The following is a 19,869-nucleotide window of genomic DNA, read 5'->3' on the forward strand; positions in this document are numbered from 1 at the left end:
AGAGAGAGAGAGAGAGAGAGAGAGAGAGAGAGAGAGAGAGAGAGAGAAACATCAGGTGTGAAGGTGTGAATCAGGTGTGAACGGAGACTTTATTGGGTTTCTACATAAATGAGCAAGCATATTTCAAGTCTAGTAACTCTCTGCTACTTCCAGAATGAGAACACTCATCCACACTCGTTCTGCATTCTGACTCAGATTCAGTCAACAGTTAATCAATATTTTTTAAGCCTTGAAATTGAAAAAAAAATCAAAATGTGAGCTTGTCAAACATGGAGCAGTACGTAAGTATTCCATGTGACTGAAGTGCAGAGAGACATGCCTAGCTGCAGATTCCTTCCACTCATGCCTTGTACCTCTGTCCTTTACTCCATGTTAGAAAAGTGTTTGCCTTGCCTCTGATCCTTGTGCTGTGAAATCTATCCTGGTTGGATATGTACTGAAAATACACACATCTTTTTATGCCATTTCTCCTTATAATGTAGAATAGACATTTTCTACCTAGTATTGATGTTATATTAGGTATCATAAGAAATATACAACTCATTGAAGTGTACAGGAGGGTGTGAATAAGCTATATAAAGATATCATACTGCTTTACACAGGACCTGAGCCTCTGTAAAGTTTGGTGTCCATCCACATAGGGTCCTAAACTAACTATAAAAAACTGTTTACTTAGTCACAGTAAAATAAATAAAAACTTGAGGGAAACAAAGATTAAAGAAAAACAGAGAAAATGAAATAGGCAACTTCTGTGTTTTGCTTTATCAATTTTTATTTGCCATAATTATATGAATTTTCAAGAGTGACTCCCACACTATCTACAGAAGACCTCTGGTGAAGTCCTTATTCCCTCCTCCCTGTCCCTCTCTGCTCCTGGATGCCTGTTATCTAGATATGGCTCATGTGAATCTGACCATGAAATGAGGTGAGAAATATCTTTGTCCCATGCTTCTGTGACTCGAGAACAACTGGAGCACATTAGCAGGTTTTCCTGGCTGTGCCACAGAGGCGTTAGAGGACACTTCCTCCCCCATAACATCTCTTTACCTCCATCCATGTGTTCAGATGTCTTTGTCTCCTAACTGCGGAACATAGAAAGGAAAGGCTCACAAGAGTGGGCAGGAGCCCTGCCAGGTATTGCCTGCTCAGTCTCCTGCTTTTGGATTTGACAGCTCCTAATAAGTGATGGAATCTGTAAGGTAAACTTTTCCATAAAGAATCCTTGGGCCCTTACAAAGGTAGAGGTTCAACAGAGAAGTGAGCTGCCCAGAGCAGGAATCATTTCTGGCAGCATCTGTATGCAGTATCTGTATGCTGCATCATGGACATCTGAACAGTAGTTTCAAGGAGAGTAAAGCTTCCAAGTAAGGACAAGGCAGATGGAAATTAGAGAAAAGAAGGAGGAGGAAAGGCACGAGCATGCAGCAGAGACCAATAGCAAGACCTGGGCTTCAGAGCTATTCCTCTGTGGTCCCCTTCAGAAGTCCTGCTTTAATTTTAAGGTGGGCAAATGACAGGACAATTAGTACACTGATGTCCTATGGCAAGAACCTCAACCCTCTATAATGGCCAGCTTTATTTTTAGCTCAGACTTCTAACAGCAGTTTGCTCTTCTGACCAAAATAATTGCCTGATGCTTTCCCATGTCCAGAGAATACAGGAAATACACCCTGCTGCTGTGAAAAACGTTTTCTGAGAGCTGAAACATCCCCTGATACTTGTACCTACCTTCACACACACACACACACACACACACACACACACACAGCACACACACAGCACACATACACATGTATACACACTGGGGGTGAGGAATGGGGCAGAGAACTAACTTAATAGGGAAAGCAGAGAGAACTACAGCCCTCACATGTCCCGGCCTGCGGGACTCGGTTATTCGTGGGGGCGAGGGGAACCAAAACCTGGAAGAGAAACGGGCGAGAGAAAGGAAGGACCCAAGCAAACGGTTGCTTGTCAAGAGCCGTGTATTTTAAAAAAGGCAAGCTTTTTATAACAAGCTCGGGTTGGGGAGGGGGAAGGCAGGTGGGGTCATGGAAAGGTACAGCTTCTTCTTGGCCTGTGCCCTAGAACATTTTGTGGTTAGGGGCTTTTCTCAGAAGTAGCTATCTCTTTGTGCATCAGCTTTCAGCAGGATGAGGCATAGTCAAGGTATTCAACTGAACAGGATGTAGGTGGGTGACAAGGCTTCGGTTTCCAGGCGAGGGGGAAGGCTGGCAGGGGTCCCTGTTAGGGGTCCTGGTCTCTGACATCTCCCCCTTCCCTGTAAACTAAAGAGGGCGTCTTTTAGAGGAAGAAACTCAAGGATGGGAGAATTTGGGAGGGCATCCCGGCCGTAGGCAGCTCGCGGTCCCAGAAGGGCAGCAAGGCCATTGAGAGGCACCGTTGGTAGACAGTCTTGGCTGTCTGTCAAGACCAAGTTCGTGGTCATGAAGGAGAAGGGGAGACCACTCTCTCACGTGCAATGGCAGCTAAGGCCCGTGAGGTGCAAGAGCTGGTCCCCTTGCGATCCTCATACCCACTCCTGGTGCAATGGAAGCAAGTCCTCAGGGTGCAGGGGCTATGAGGTCGCGTCCTGTTTAGTGCCAGGCTTGCAGTTAGGCCAAGGCTGGGATGTAGCTAGGCCAAGGCCGGGATGCAGCTGTCAAGGCAGCTATTGGGAGGTTCTTTCAAGCAATAGCAGGGGCAAGCCAATTAAATGGGGTGGGATAGAGACGCCTGTCTTCAATTATCTAGGGATACGGAAGGTCAGCCAAGAGAGCCAGGAGCTCCCCTGTAGGGCCCGAAAGTTAAGAGGCCGGCCAAGGGAGGAGCGCGCGGGCCCCACATCTTCATCTTCAGGTTGTGTCACCACCACATGGGCGACAGCCTCGGTGTCGTCCTCTGCTTTTAGCTGATGGTAGTAGACTTCAACTGGTCTTTTAACTGTGGAATCTATCTGGTTTTTAACAAAACTTGTGAGGCGATTAAAAGCCCAAGGGCCAAAGGAGAGAAGCAAAAGAATACCAACAAGGGGCCCCAATATAGTGGGCAGCAGGGTAGTAAGCCAAGGGGAGGTAGAAAACCAATTTTTGTACCAAGATTCTTGTTGTTCTCTTGCTTTCTTTCTCTCTTCAAGGCTCTTTTTAACTTTCTCTAAACTGTTTTTCACCAAACCTGTCTTATCTGAGTAAAAGCAACACTCTTCTCTAAGGGCCACACACAATCCCCCCTCCTTCAAAAAGAGTAGGTCAAGTCCTCGTCGGTTTTGGAGGACCACCTCGGAAAGGGAGGCCACTGACTCAGTGAGGTCTTGGATGCCCTCTCTCAGGTGACCAAGGTCCTGATCAATTAAAGACTGGAGGTGGGCAAAATTTTGGTCATTCCTTACAAGGGACGCAATACCCGTTCCTGCCCCGACTGCACCCAGACCCAGGATGACTGAGAGGGTGAGCGCAGTCAGAGGCTCTCTCTTGTCTCTGTGTGGGACCCCAGATTCAAAGAAGCGTAGGAAGGACTCGGGCTCATAAACAAAAAATTGAGGGAGGACGGTAACAACAACACAATAATCATGGGAAAGGAATCTGGAGGTGGAGATGTAAGCGGTCAGTCCATTTGAGCAGGCAAAGAGGGTATTATTAGGCGCAACCACATACAGATAGGTTGTATTGATAGTGAGAGTCTGATTGCAAACAGGGAAAAGATCTCTAGGGGGAAGCATCTTGGGCCCAAGCAGGCAGGTGCCCATGCCAGAGATAGAGGCTAGGGTCAATCCACCCTCAGGGTTTGGGAGGGGAAGGAGGGTAGAACATATGGAGGCGGACGCAAAGGAGAGGAAGAGAGGAGGGGGGGCGATGGCAGAGGGGGATAAAGGCGAACGGGGGAAGGCTTAGGTGAAGTGACCGACACATCAAGGATGGAAAAGGAGTCAGATGCCCGGGAGGGCGGTCTAAGGGGATCAATCTCCCTGGCGGGGCCAGCTTCATTGGTCAAGGTGTCTGATGGATCTTGGTCACGATTAGAATTTCGCGACCCAGGACGAGACTGGCTAAGACAATATTCAGCCACCGAAAGCAGTTGGCGCTTTCCCTCATCTCCCTGAGCATCCTCAATGACATCTCTAATTAAACCCCAAAAAGAAAATATTGTCTTTGTTATTCCCTCATCTTTATCCTTGGCTATTTTTTCATTTAATTCTCGTCCAACTTTCTGCCATTTCTTTGGATGTATAGTTGGTCCATCAATCATAAACCAAGGACATTTTTCATCAACAAAAATAAAAAATTTTACGAGATCCTTTTTCTTTACCCTGATTCCTCTCTCTCTGAGTGCATCTTTGAGGCCCTTAATGAAACTCGCCTCCTTTGACAATGAATGGCCCATTTCTATGGGACGGAATGAAAGTAAAACTCACCGAGGTCGGCAGGTCTAGGGCGGCGACGACTGCCTCTCTCTTCAACGATGTCGCAGCTGCTTTCTCTTGGGGTGTCCGTCCGGAGAGGTTCGTGCCTCGAGCCCCAAACGGTGGGCGCCACCTGTCCGGCCTGCGGGACTCGGTTATTCGTGGGGGCGAGGGGAACCAAAACCTGGAAGAGAAACGGGCGAGAGAAAGGAAGGACCCAAGCAAACGGTTGCTTGTCAAGAGCCGTGTATTTTAAAAAAGGCAAGCTTTTTATAACAAGCTCGGGTTGGGGAGGGGGAAGGCAGGTGGGGTCATGGAAAGGTACAGCTTCTTCTTGGCCTGTGCCCTAGAACATTTTGTGGTTAGGGGCTTTTCTCAGAAGTAGCTATCTCTTTGTGCATCAGCTTTCAGCAGGATGAGGCATAGTCAAGGTATTCAACTGAACAGGATGTAGGTGGGTGACAAGGCTTCGGTTTCCAGGCGAGGGGGAAGGCTGGCAGGGGTCCCTGTTAGGGGTCCTGGTCTCTGACACTCACAGACAGAATGATCAGATCTAGCAAACATTTATTATTCAGCAGAACACATTAAAAAGAAGGCTGTGTCAAAGGAAACCACTGAGAGCAATTTCTTATGAAAATCTTACTCTCAGGTCAGTTGCCTGGTCAGAAAGAAAGGACACCCGGGCTTACACAATAGTTCCTAAAGCAGTATGGTGGCATTCACCCTGTAAGGAAAAGGAAACATGGAGCAAGCTAGAACAAAGTCACAGCCAGAGAATGAAGTCCTCTGAGAAAGGCAGCACAGCATGTATTTTCAGCGTCAAGCAAAGGGCCTCCTAAGTAAGTCTGCTCTGCCACTCTGTCATCCATACAGTCCCAGAAAAGTTAGGGCAGCTCCTGGTTTTGCTATTTCCCGTTAAGATGGATAACAGTGCCTGCCTCATGAGTTGCCGTGAGAGAAGTAAGGTTTATCTTTCTAGCCCGTGCCTGGAACAAAGTAAGAAATAGTCAATGACAGAGAGCTGTCTCAAGCATCAGCTTGGGCTGAGGGACAAAAACAAGCTTTAAGTAGCACCAGGTCTCCCTCTGTCTTTATATTCCTCCTTCTGTTTATGATAGAAATGAATTATTGGAGAGATAAGGGTCTAGTTTCCTCCTTCTACATGTTCTTATCCATATTTCCTGGCACCAATTGCAAGAGGCTGCCTTTTCTCCAATATATACTTTTGACACGTAGTGGGTGGCTGGAACTGTGGAATGTGAGTTTATATCTGGGTCCTCTGCTATATTTTATTGATCTATGTGCCTGCAACTGCTTGTGTTGTTTTGTTTGGTTTACTGTGGCTCTGTGGTATAGCTTGAAATCATGTATGGTGGTGTACCCACCATGATTCTTTTTACTCGAGATTCCTTTTATTACCTGGAATCTTTTGTGCTTTGGCATTTAGTTTTAATAGTTTTTCTATTTCTATAAAGAATTATATGAAATTTTTATTGAGATTGTAGGTTATGTAGGTTACTTCTTATAGGATGGTCATTTTTGTGATATCAATTCTTCCTATCTAAGAGAGCGGGGGGGGGGTGTCTCTCCATCTTCTAACATTTCCCTTACTTTCCTTTCTCCCGAGTTTCAGAATTTGGATTGGAGAAGTCTCTCACTTGCTTGGTTAGGTTTATGTCAAGGTATTGTTCTGGGGATAATTGTGGATGGGGTTGTTTCCTTGATTTTTTTCCTAGTACCAGTCATGAGTATACAGGAAGACTACTAAATTTGTGCATTGATTTTTGTAACTGTGCTGCCCAGTTCTTTCTCAACTTGACACAAAATAGAAAATAAACCTCAATTGAGGAAAATACCTCCTACAGGCATTTTCTTGATTAATGATTGATGTGGGCAGACCCAGCACACTGAGTAGTACCACATCTCGGCAGGTGGTCCTCAGTTAAGAAAGCAGGCTGAGCAAGCTTTGGGGAGCAAGGTAGTAAGTATTACTGCTCCATGGATCTTCCTTTAATTATAGACTATAGGGTTTAAGACTCTATAAACCCTTTCCTTTCAGACTTGCATTTGGTCAGAATATCTAGCACTGCAACAGAAACCATGTACCATTTTGTACATGTGTTCATCAGGTCTAAGAGCTTTCTAGTAGTAACTTTGGGGCCTTTGTATAGAATTCTGTTATCTACAAAAGACTACTTTAACTTCTCTTCCCACTTGTAACCCATGTACATTTTTCTCTTATCTTATTTATTACTCTAGCTAAGATTTCAAAGACTGTATTGAGTAGGAGACAAGAGACTAGACAGCTTTGTCTTCTACTGATGGTAACAGTCATGATTCAAGTTTCGCTCTATTGAGCATGGTGTTAGCAATAGATTTGCTATATGTACATGTTCCTACCATTCCAAACGTCTTCCTGACTTATCATGAAGGAATGTTAGATTTTGTCAAAAGCCCATTCGCTTTTACTGAGAAAATCCTTTGATATCTGTACTAGAATCTGTGTATGTGATACATTTCACTTTATATTTGCATGTGTTGAACTATCTCTGCATTTCTGGAATGAAGCTGCCATGATCAACATGTATTTTATTTTTAATACATTCTTAAATTTACTTTGCATATCGGATATTGATCAGTTTTACTTTTCTGTCTATTGGAAAGTTTTATTTGTAATTCCCCCCTTTTTTCTTTTATGTCTGTTTTCAGTTGCTTTTTGGTAGCAGGATAATAATGCCTTCATAAAAGAGTTTGAAATCATACTTTCATTTTTAAATTTGTGAAATAGTTTGAAGGATTGCTGTTTAGTCTTCTTTAAAGACAGGTAAAATTCTACAGTTAATCCATTTGAGTCTGAAACTTTCTTAGTTTAGAGAATTTTTATTATCCATTTAAATTGATTGTTTCGTTGTTACAGAAAATTTTAAATTATTTATCTCATCTTGGCTTAATTTGGTAGGCAATGCATTTATAAAAATTTATTCATTTCTTTTAGATCTTAAAGTTTAGTATAATATAGTTTTTACATTTATGGTTTTTGAATTTCACTGGTGTCTACTCCAATATCTTGCTTTCATCTCTCATTTTATTAACATTAGGCTTTTTTTCTCTTCATTTTTGGTAGGTTTAACATAACTTTGGTTTTTTTCAAAGAAATAACTTTTTATTACATTGATTTTATGTAGGTTTTTTCTGTTTCATTAATTTCTCCATTGATCTTAATTACTTTTTGATGTCTACTGCTTTTGTTTGATTTTTCTTCCCTTACCAAGACTGTAAGATATCATTAAGTTATTTATTAGAGATGACTTTGATTTTTCCTATATACAGACATAGCTATGAATTATCCTTTGAGGAATGCTTTCATTGGACACCATAGGTTTGGGTATATGGTGTTTTCATTTTCACTCACTAGTTTCTATGCAATTTTTAAATTTCTTTCTCAACTTTCCAATAACCCAGTATTCATCATTTTATAGCCTATTGTTTAATCTCTATGAGTTTGCCTGTGAGTAGCTTTTCTTGCTGTTGATTCATGGATATTTTTTGTTAGTTACTGGTCTTGTCTCTTTTGAGAGGAATGGTTGTTGTCTATTGTATTTTTTCTTTCACCAAGTTTCTTGGGGGGGGGGTGGACTTTAATCCACCATCTTACCTAGAATTCTGAGAAGAGTATTTTCTGAACACCATAAGCTCTTTATTCAGGACAAATAGCAATATGTGTGATTTAGTGCTAGCATTATTTATAAAAATAAGTAGAATTAATGAATGCTTGTCTTCTTGTTCTTTTGTGTATGTATATAGGTGTGCATGACGACTACACATATGCATGTGGAGCCCAGAGGCTTACTTCACATGCCTTCCGTTTTTACTCTCCACCTTAGTTTTGAGACAGTGTTCCTTGAGAACCTAGAATTCACTGATTTGGGTGGGATAACTAGCCAGAAAGCCCTAGAATTCATCTTTCTCCACTCGTTTGCACAGCACTGGCTTATAAATGCAAACTGCCATGCCTGGCATTTTAGTGGATACCAACAATCCAAACTCAAGTCCTCTTGCATGTACAGAAAGCACTTTAACAACTAGGCAACCTCCCAGTCCTTGCTTTACTTTTTATAGGTGATATTGTTTTATGATCTGATTAAGAAAGCATGAAAAAGTAAAAACCACAAATTATTAAACAATAACATTATGTCTTAGCACCTATATGTGCTTGATTGCATTCCTAGAAAACTCAACAAAAATAAACTCTATTGTAAGAAAGTAAACAATTTGGCCAGAAAACACACCGGGGCTTTACAACTTGTAAAAGAAAACCTTCTACTATATGATTGCCTTAAATTTTCTCCTTTAAAAATGGCCTGTGGCTTTGTCAAGAGTATGATAACTTGCCACATGGAGACACAAATTAAAGTTAGGTAATTATATTGGTTTCCTAGAGCTGAGAATTACAACAGACTTGGTGACTTAAAGCAGTAAGAATGTGTTCTTTCATAGTTCTAGGGTCATGCTCCCTCTGAGGGTTCTAGACGGGGGAAACTGCCTTTGCCTCTCGAGGCTTCTTCAGTTGTCAAGCTTCTTTGGCTTAGCATCTTTTATTTCCACCTTTATCTTCACAAGAATTTCTTCTCTCACTGTGTTTATGGGGGTCTCCACTCCTCTTTTTATAAGGGCACCAGTTATTGGAGTCAAGACACACATCAATCTATTATGACTTCAGTTTAACTTGATTGCATTTGTACAACCCTATTTCTAACTGAAGTCATAGTCTCTAGTGTATCTAAATTTTAGCAGAATGCTACTCAGTTCTTAACAAAAAACATACCCAGTTTACCTCATTCCACTGTGTACCAACTGAATCACTGGCATTGACATCTGGCTACTCTTGTCTATCAATTTCAATTAATATCTGAAAATTCCATAATTCAAGTAATTACAACTTTAAGGAAGAGCTTTTTTTTTTCCATTCAGCAATGAATGTTTTCCTTCACTTGATACTACCCTTCCTTCTCAGACTCTGAATCAGACAAGCAAGGTGGGGAACAAGCATTTAATTCTAATATCCAGCCTATGTGAAAGTTGTTGTCTTTCATTTATAACTGTTTCCCCAATACACAATAATCAGAGTGATCATTTAAAAGACATGGGAAGTGTGCTTTCATGGCACTAATGCAAGACAAATACAATGGACTCATGTACTCTATGCGTAAAAAGACTATTAATTTTCTATTATGTTTATGGTCAAGGGTTATGACTCTTGACCATAAGTAGTTAATAATCTACTCTACATAAAAGTTTAACATAATAAAGAAACTAAATAATTAGGCCAGCATTTAGGAAATTTCTGAAATATTGCAAGGGTTGTTAGTTGGAAGAGAGGAGCCACCATTGATGTCTACACTCTTCAGAAAGATATTGTGAATTAAAATTAACTAAAGAAAACCAGAAAAGAAAACCTATAGTCATGATAATATTGCTGGCTTATCAAACTTTCATTTTCAAATAATTATTTATTTCCCTGAATGATTTGCAGAAAGAATATCTGCCTTCTAAGAACTCAGTATACTAAGGAGGCTTATATACAATACAAAGCAACAAGGATAGTACAAGACATTATTGCAACAATATATAAAAATATATTGCAATTTTAACATCTTTCTGGACTAGAAAATCCCACTTTGGGATCTCTAGCAATAGGTTTTCATGTACAGATATACACAGAACATTTATGTACTCATTATTAATAAAATGGAAAGGGAGAATAACAGAAAATTGAGGGAAAGATAGACCAGCATGCTCTCCATAAAGGAATAAAAACTAAAAAATAAAGAAAAGGAATATAAGTATTCACTACAGGATAATACATAGGGAGATGTGTTCAACATGCTCATGACTAGTACAAGAATACATAGATGGCAACGATCATGGTTATAGTCAAAACAGTGATGACAGTGAGCATGATGGTGGTAGAGAGGATGGAGATGATGATGATGATGGTGATGATGATATAGTGGTGATAGCAATAATTGTAATGATGATTATAATGATGCCTGTTGTAATGAGAATGGTAGCAGTGATCCTGATATTTATGGTGTTAACAATGATAATAAGAAAGCTGGTAGCAGTATTATGAAAAAAAAAAGAATATGTCTCCTCTGAGAGACAAAAATAATGGAACTTCTCTATGAAGCTAATGAAGTACACATATAACACACTCATCAAAAGGTCAGAACATTATATAAGCATAAAGTATTTTGGCAACTGTATTTTTGAAAAAGAAGTTAAATAAATAAGAAAAATCCTCCCTGTGTTTTTAGTACATCTCTATCCCTGTCCTAGATTCTGTTCTAGTCCTGTGATGAAACACTGTGACCAAGAAAACTTATAAAAGAAAAACTGGGTGGGGGGGATGGATGGCAGTTTCAGAGACTGAGTACATAACAGTCAAGTGGGATATATGGAGATGGGCAGGCAGGCAGTAGCTGAGAGTTTACATATTATCTGAAGAAAGTAGGCAGAGACATCCCATCCCAGTGACACACTCCCTCCAATAAAGGAGTATCTATTCCAACAAGGTCACACTTCCCAAACATTTCGACTAACTAGGGACCAAGCATCCAAACATATGGAGGTCATTCTTATTCAAACTACCACAGTCTCACTTTTCAAGCTAGGTACTCACTTATATCCTAACCCTATGTCTTCTATTTGTTTCTCATTTTGACGACAGTATATGTTACCTTTATAAGCCTCTAGAAAAATGAACTAAAGTCAAAAAACTTACTGAGTGAATTCCTTCTGGAAAACAAAATGTGCTTGGAAAATACTGATCCTTTGTGCAATGTTTTCCTGCTTCATATGGATTCAGATTGTTATGATCACAGCAACAGAATTAGAAATGAGTTGATCAACTAACAGATTGCATAAAATGAAATTTTTTATTTAATCTTTTATTACAGTCCAGTCATTATCCCCCTCCCAGTCCACCTTCTGACTGCTCCCACTGGCCCCTCCTGTCTCTAAGAGGATGTCCCCACTCCACCACATCTTCACATTCCCTGGGGCCTCAAGTCTCTTGAGGGTTAGATGCATCTTCTCTCGCTGAGGCCAGACCAGGCAGTCTTCTGCTGTTTATGTGTTGGGAGCCTCATGTCTAAGCTAGTATATGCTGTCCAGCTGGTAGCTCAGTGTTTGAGAAATCTTAGAGCTCCAGGTTAGTTGAGACTGCTGGTCTTTTTATAGGGACGCCATATTTTAAAGCTTCTTCCAGTTTTTCCCTAATTCAACCACAGAGGTCACCAGATTTTGTCCATTGGTAGGGTGTAAATACCTGCATTTGACTCTTTCAGCTGCTCTTGGGCCTCTTGGAGTCATACTACGCTCCTGTTTGTAAGCACACCATAACATCAGTAACAGTGTCAGACCTTGGGGCCTCTCCTTGAGCTGGCTCCCAGTTTGGGCCTGTCACTGGACTTCTTTTCCTTCAGGATCTTCCCCATTTTTGACCCTTCAGTTCTTTCAGACAGAAACAATTCTGGGTCAGAGTTTTTGAATGTGGGATGGCAACCCTGTCCCTCCTTGTTGCCCCTGTCTTTCTACTGGAGGTCGACTCTACAAGTTCCCTCTTCCTACTGTAGGGCATTTTATCTAAGATCCCTTCCTTTGAGTCCTGAGATTCTCTCATCTGCCAGGTCTCTGGTACGTTCTATAAAGTTCCCCCATCTTCTACCTCCCAAGGTTGCCTGTTTTCATTCTTTCTGCTGGTCCTCAGGGCTTTAGTCCTTTCCCCACCCCCAATACCTGATTATGTCCCCCTCTTTCCCTCCCTGTCCCCTTTCCTATCCAGGTCCCTCCTTCCCTCTGCCCCACCCCATTATTGTTTTCTTCTCCCTCTCAAGTGGGATTGAAGCATTCTCACTTGTGCCCTTCAGCTTGTTAACCTTCTTGAGTTCTGTGGATTGTATTTTGAGCATTCTGTACTTTTTTGGCTAATATCCATTTATTAGTGAGTACATATCATACATGTCCTTTTGAGTCTGAGTTACCTGACTCAGGAAGATATTTTCTAGTTTCATCCATTTGCCTGCAAAACTCATTTTGTCATCATTCTTCATAGTTGAGTAGTATTCAATTGTGTAAATGAATCACATTTTCTGTACCCATTCTGCTGTTGTGAGACATTTAGGTTGTTTCCAGCTTTTGGCTATCACAAATAAGGCCACTCAATGCCATTCTTGGGCATATATCCCAAATATGCCACACCATGCTACAGGGGCATGTGTTCCACTATGTTCATAGAAAATGAAAACATTAAGCACCGATTTTCAAATGACTTTGTATGGCAGGAGGAAGTGGAGCTATATCGAAGAATACTTTGCTCTCCTTCTGTTGAAGGCCTGCAATCACATGGATCTCAGTGATGTTTCTTTCTAAAGACAACACTGAGTCTGTCTTATTTTGACAAAGCTACTCTGTTGACCATTAATGAGTAGAACGCATGAGTGGTGCCCTGATAAGTTGTTAGAGACTTGCCGATGCCTCCCAACACCCTGAAAACCTCCAGAAGTTTTAGCTCCTCATGTTTTGTGGGTAGCATCAGTACACCTGCTCCATTTCACTGGCTGAGGCACTAGCAGAGGAAAGCTTCCCACAGCTAGTCCTCCATGCAGGGCTCCAGCCTTGGCAGAGCTCCGATTGCCCAGAGAGCACTTGATTGCACCTCACTTAATACTCACCTGCCGTTGTGTAAGATGGCTATTCTACAACTAAAGAAGGCTAGTGGCCATTCTTCCTCTTAAAAAATAGCTTCATGTTTCATCGAATTGTATAAGCTGACTTAGTTACACTGTTAAACTCATCAAACTTTAACTAACATGAGAAAACCAAATTTAGACAACACAAATTATTTCTTGTATCTTATAGTAATTTTACAGTCTTTATTTGGAATATATGACCAGGGAACACTCTCCTGTTCCTCACCCTTCAGAAGTTGTTTTCTGTTCTTCCCCGGTGAATTGTTGCTGTGCATCCTCTGTGGCTCCAGAGGCTCTAAATTTAACATGAACAAGTCTGAGTAAAAGATGACACATACTTTTCTTTTTTTAATGGCTGTGGTTTCTGAGCTTTGAACAATCAAAAACAAAATTTGAACAAGTAAACTAATACTGACTTTTGGGAAATTTTAGGAAGTAAATAGACTATTTCTAGGGAAATAAGAAATATAAAAAAATATGGAATTGGCTTTCAAATTGAATCAAGACCAAGTATCATGAGTTCAATTTTTGTTCTAGGAGGCCACAAACTTACAGTAAAACCAAAGGCTAATTTAAAATATTAAATCTGTAAATTAACTTCAAAGAAACTACACTAGACTAGATGATTTATGATAAAAAGTATTGTTTACTTTGGAACCACTCTCAGTACTCATGAAGTCTAAATTAAAATTATAAAGCCTAACAAATTTAATTTTGAGTGAAGCTGAAAAATTTCAACCATTTTTAGTAGTAACTACAATTATTTCAGCCCATGTGGATCATACATAATATTGGCATATCCCAGAGTTGAAATTTACTCTTAAAGGAACTATAACATTAGAACAAAATACTAATGGTCAAATCCAGCCTAAAACTGGAAAGGTGGCTTAGCAGTTAAGAGCATTGGCTGCTCTTCCAAAGGACCTGAGTTCAATTTCCAGCACCCACATGGTGGCTCATAACCATATCTAACCCAGTTCAGGGGGCTCTGATATCCTCTTCTGACACCTGCAGGCATGAGGCACACATGTGGTCCATAGACATACATGCAGGAAAACATTTATACACATTTTTTTAAAGCTCAAGTTTCATCTCCAGAATATATGTTACATACACGTAAACAGCTGGATCTTGAGGAGCCATTTTCTCTCAATTGAAACATTTCTTTCTGGAAGAAGGGACAAGGCCTATAAGTATTAGAAAGTAAACAAAAGTTATAAGCCCAGGAAGTTCTTGAGCATTATAAGATTCATAAGGCTCCTCTTATGAATCTTATGAAGGTTATGAATGGAGTGAGCAATTTGCTAGAGAGAAAGGCTCCAGTAACCCAGCTCCCTGCGCTTGTGCAGAAGTTCGTGGGATGTAGTCTTCCTGAGTTCCTGCCCCTCTATAGTAAACATTTCAGTAGCGCTGCCTTTGAATCACTTCTGTGTTTATAAGTAGTCACTCACTCATGCTTCTCAGAGTAACTCCTCAAAGCTAGTTCGTTGTGCGAATCTTGGAGGAAATCATGGGTCAAACCTTGGTCTGTCACTGGCGTCCTACCTTAAGTAAACAGAAATTTGTTCACTTCTTTCCAGGAAAAGACATAAAACATTTAGATAGATACATAGATTTCAGACCACGGGGAGACATAACATGTATATACAAATATACATTCTAGTTAACTGCATTTAAAGGCAGTAAAAGACAATAGTCAATAATGTTTATAGTGCTATGGATGTGAGAAAATATCACTGTAGCTGTATTATCATATAAATCACACGACAATCTTATGAAACAGCTGCAATTGCACTTTATTTTATAGATAAAGCCAAATTATAAAATTGAAGCAGAAAAAATGTCAGGCATTTTCATTTAAGAAAAAAAGCTGGATAATTCTTCTTTTTGACATAAGTCTATACTTTCATTCTTAAACTAAGAGAATTTCGATGATAAAGCTATTACTCTAGGCCAAAATTGGCTTTGACCCACTTTAAATGGCGTTGTTTATGGAAAGAACCTTCAGTGAACCTACAGAAAGAAAAAAAAATGTACACCTCAAACCTTCAATTCAAATATCATATAAAAAGTTAGTAGCAAATACCCAGGGGGAGAGGAGTCAGAGAAATCCAGACTTGGAAGAAATGAGCATTCCACCACACCCCTTAGAAGATATGATTTTTCTAAAAATATATGGAATGCCAGGCTAAAGCTAAACTCAAATCTAAGTTATCTTGAATCCATTTTAAACATTATATGCCAACTTCTTTCTATAAAGTAAAAATGTATACAATGCTCTGGTTTTCCATATAATGAAGTTGAATTCCATTATGTCACCAGCAGGGGTGTAAGCTATTTCCATTCTACTGAAAAGTCATCAGCAGCTAGAGAAGAAATGAGCTTTAAAGGCCTCAATAATATCTGCAGAAAAAATGATTATTTTACAGTTAAAATAAGCCTTTGAAATCTAAGATTCTGTGAACGTGTAAGGAAAACAGAATAGACGCCTATGAACAAATATCCACAAATATATAACCTTTGGATATTATACAAGTCAAGAATAGAAAGTCTCTCAGGCCTCTTCCTATAAATGCTGAAGCCAGAGAAGCCATGTGAATACTTGGAAGGCATTCAGTTTTAAAGGAAAAGGTCACAGTAACATTTCCCCACTTTCCCTTCTAAATAAACCCAGCATGTTGCTCCTTCTACATTTTAATGGCATATATTCAGTCCCAAAATATGTGTTACTTCTTTGAAAGAAAACTTACAAAATATTTTGTTATGCAATTTTGGGCCATTTCAATTTCAGCTACAGTTTTAGAAATAAGACCCATTCATTGAAAAAAAATGAATAGAATTTAGGAAATAAGTTATGAAAGAATTATTAAATTAACCATTCACTTAGGGAATGACAAAGTGTAATAGAACACACACGCAAAATTGGCAAATCATCTACGGTAACTTTGAGTTGTTTTCTTGGGAAAATTTTCATTTCAATTGTTTTTTCAGTTTTGGTGACAAGGGACTATGGATTAGGTCTTTCTTATAGAGGTCTACTTCACTGCCAGGTGGTACTCATATGTTTCCCACAACGTACAGAGGGAAAGTTTTGCATCATCCTGAATGGGCTGACAGATGACTAACAAAGTTGGTAAACCATCATCATAACCCCTGAGGGGCCATGTTCTTAACAAATGCTGACTCTACCTTCTTGCTGCATTCCCTCATGAAAGAAAGGGGTATTTTTCTACATGGCCTTTGCTTTTAAAGTTCTAGTCTTCCTTACAAGGGGTTCTGGACTATTTGGGAAGCCCTGTCTTCTAATACCAAAATGTTGACAGGTAATCATCACAATATATTCTTTGGGTGGGAAAAGTAAAAATACAGACCATCATAATGAAAATTCCCATAAAGCATACTAAAAATTCTTTTTGTCAGATTCTCTTCCCAATCTGAGTCCAAAGGCTTAAAAGACTCCCAGGAAGCAACATTTTCAGAAGTAGCTACAATGGCTGTGAAGATATGATTATATGAATTATGCTGTGGACACCAATGGGCAGAACATATGGATGATACCATGCATAAAAAAGAATAGTGCTGAACATCAGTCCAAGGTCCTTACTTTCCATTAGAAATCAATGCAGTCTGTCAACTGCCTCCATGGGTGGCCCACCTCCTCTGCCTCAGTCTTGGAGATCTTCAGAAAGTGTGCACATACTAAACCATAAGCCCTATCACTCATGGTGACCACCCTGCACTCCCTGAGCTGCTTTTGAAACAACCTCTGCTGCCTTGAAATTCAGTAACTTTTGCCCTTGGATTCTCTCTTATTTCCTAATACTCACCATGATATTTTGTGATTTTTAAAAATGTATCTTAATGTTAACGCCATTAACTGAATCTCACATTTTACTCACGTGCTCAGAAAATAGAAAAATAATTGGTCTCCTTTCTGGGCATATTTAGATATTTAAATTCACAGACTTGTTTTTATAGAGCTACTTTTTCTAGTCTCTAGTCACTTCCCATCTCATCCAGAACCCTGTTGCTCTCCCTGCCTTTACTTCAATCTTAACAATTCCTACATTTCAGTCTCCTCTCCTTACGTTTCCTCATCGTGGGGACCTAGTGTTCAGTCCTTTAAGATTTACTGTTTTCTATATGTGTTTCCTCTTCTATGGATCATGTAGAGAAATCGATTAGTAAATATGAATGCTCAGGTTTTGGAATCTATTCACCATTCTATCACATCTCGCTCTGTTTCTTCCTATTCCTCCTAGGATCTTTCCCAGTATGTATATTGCAGTAGCTCTCCTCTCCTTCTCCAGACTTACCCAGTGCTGTAGTAGATTCTGTTCAATAGAACAGAAAAAAAATCACCATAAAACATATATAGAATTAGAACTGTGGGAGCACAAACCTTTGCTCGTACCTCTGATACAATAGCATTCTTTCTAGCAAGCCAGCATTGAACTTCTTCCCTTCTCTTTTGAGCTTCAGCCCAGAGGACAGCTTACAGAATTCTTTCCTGAATATCCTGGTCATGAATATGATCTCTCTTCTGTCTTCTATCACATACTATGCAGCCTGTAACAAGTCCCTCATTTTTTTATGTATCTCCCCTACGGAAGTGCAAGTTCCATGAGGGAGGGAAGAGACTTATGTCTGCTCTTCACTACCATCTCCTTGGCAACTATCTCAGTTAATGTCTGTTGAATAAAAGAAAAAAATATTCACCTGGTAGTTATTATAACGATTTCTATACATATCTAAGACATCTCAAAAATATAGTTGTTTATCTTAATGTAAAAAGCATTTAAGGATGAGGCTATATTACACTGAAGATATTACCTTTAAAGTCTTTCCTGGTTTAAAGTGTATCCAACTTATAAATACATACCCCTAAAACAAATTCATTGTAATAAAGGCAATACTTACCCTCCTCATATTAATAATATGCATGTAATAATAAACATATGCTAATGTTTTCCCCTTTCTCAGAAGTAATAAATGTTTTAGTAGAACTCTTGACCTCCTCCCAAAAACCACTCTGTAGTTCCCAGCCTCAATTCTATTTTTGTATGACCCATATGACAAGGGCATTGAAAATAGTGAATGTGTGTGTGTGTGTGTGTGTGTGTGTGTGTGCACATGCACTCTTCTTTCCCACCCGCTGCTGGTTGAAGACAATTCATTGGCATAGCAAAGTCAGAAGATGAAGAGCTCTGCCAATCTTTTATTAGGAAACTCTTTGTTACTCTGAGTTGTTACAAAACAGATAAATAAAATAACTACAACTCTGGTTTAAGCCAATATTTTTATTAAAACAGCTTTCCTTGAGTCATGGTAAATGAGCATCCTAATATTGCAGGCCAAAATATTATAGCATGAATTTACAAACAAAAAGATTGAAGTTCATGTCAATTAAGAACTTGAATAATAGAAACCTTTCTTTTAATTACTAATAGTCACTTTGTGGTACTATGTACATATTATGTCATTTACTCCTTATAATGGCCTCCAAAGGTAGGTTTTATTGTACACATTTTGCAGGTAAAACTGATATAGCTTAAGAAGGTTAGATTTTTTTAAAAGATTTTTAAAGCTCTGGAGTTCAGAGTTCAATTCTGTAAGCACAGCCCAAAGTTTTCCTCCTTTCTGTTATTTCCATCAGAAGTGTGCCCTCTCTCTGGAAGACTCAGATTTAAAATGGGAGCTGATGACTAACCCTTCTACAGACACATCTCTGCCCCTTCCTCTTCACATTGGTGTTCTGCAGAAGTAATGTGATTCAAAGCCCTGAGTAGTACATGGAATAACTATCAACTTGTGACTTAAATCTCCAATTTGGTAATGGATTTCCAGGGTGAGATATTTAATCTGTCTGGACCTGGTCTAGTTGTCGCCATCAGCTAGGTCCAATAATGGAGTCTGCTGAAATAAGCTACAAAAGCATTGGCATGAAGTGGAAATGGGTAACCCCAGACAGAATCCCCATTTATTTGAGCAGTCTGGAGTCAAAAGCAAAATCTTAATCCAAAAAGCATATGCATTGTCCAGGTTTACAAATTCCACAGATGTGGTTTTAAAGACATTCAAAATTCAACACCGTTTTCCAGCTAGAGATACAGAAGGGAGTTTGTTCAAGAATTGTAATGGAATGACAACAACCAAAAACCCTAAACTTCCAATCACCAGAATTACCAGGTCTTTCTTTGCATGTATGCACATATGTTATACATTTATACATTGATGCACATGTAACATAGGTCATTCCTTGCACACATGCAAGTAGCATTTACATGGGTTAAAATGGGCTCTTTTTATTCTTCAGTGCTAATGTATTCTGCTGACTTCAAATCAGTGAGACAATAAAAGTGCCAGAGAAGATCAAGTCCTGAATCTGGATGCTTTTCCTATTGGCAAGGGCTCATCTTAGTCTGCTGAGAGTATGAAGAAAAGACACATTATTTGACTTTTAAATAGCTATCAAGTTGTTGATATGACATTAGATTAAGGCTTGTCACCTTACCATTGTGCTATATATACAGAAATGACACTTGGGACTGGAATAGATGGCTCAGGGGTTAAAAAAGCATACTTCTCTTCCAGAGAACTCATGCCAGGTGGCTCACAGAAGCTATAGCTTCTACTTCAGGAGATCTGATACCCTCTTCTGGTCTCTGTATTCACATATGGCATACACACACACACACACACACACACACACACACACAC

This window comes from Grammomys surdaster, unplaced genomic scaffold (genome assembly GCF_004785775.1).
Source record: "Grammomys surdaster isolate TR1022 unplaced genomic scaffold, NIH_TR_1.0 125951, whole genome shotgun sequence".
NCBI classification, from domain to species: Eukaryota; Metazoa; Chordata; class Mammalia; order Rodentia; family Muridae; genus Grammomys; species Grammomys surdaster.